Source organism: Haplochromis burtoni, unplaced genomic scaffold (assembly GCF_018398535.1).
Source record: "Haplochromis burtoni strain Fernald_Lab_line unplaced genomic scaffold, NCSU_Asbu1 Contig_249, whole genome shotgun sequence".
Taxonomy (NCBI): Eukaryota; Metazoa; Chordata; class Actinopteri; order Cichliformes; family Cichlidae; genus Haplochromis; species Haplochromis burtoni.
This window is the reverse complement of record NW_024582610.1, coordinates 912929-913319: the sequence shown is the minus strand read 5'-3', so window position 1 is coordinate 913319 and position 391 is coordinate 912929.

Below are 391 nucleotides of genomic sequence, written 5' to 3'. Positions count from 1 at the left end.
AAACTAAAGGAATTGAATATGAACAAAACTATAACCACAAAAAGAACTAGATGTTCAATAAGAGAATATAACATGAGAATATAAACATAAAAAAAGGAAATACAGTTGTGATATTTTTGCTGGTTTCTAGCTTGCTTTTAGTTGGTCTGGGAGCAGACACAGGCTCTAAGGGGCAACTCTAGATAGTCACGTTTGGGAGGTTTTAATAAATTTGGCCAAATTTCTAGAAATATTGATTTCAGTGACACAACATAATCATTACTGCTGACGTGAACTATATTTTTTACTGAATTTATTGTAAGCGCCAGACGTCTGCTTTATATTTTTATTTACGATTGAGTTCATGTTTGTTTTATAATTCATAGATTCATTACATAAGTCATCTTTTCAG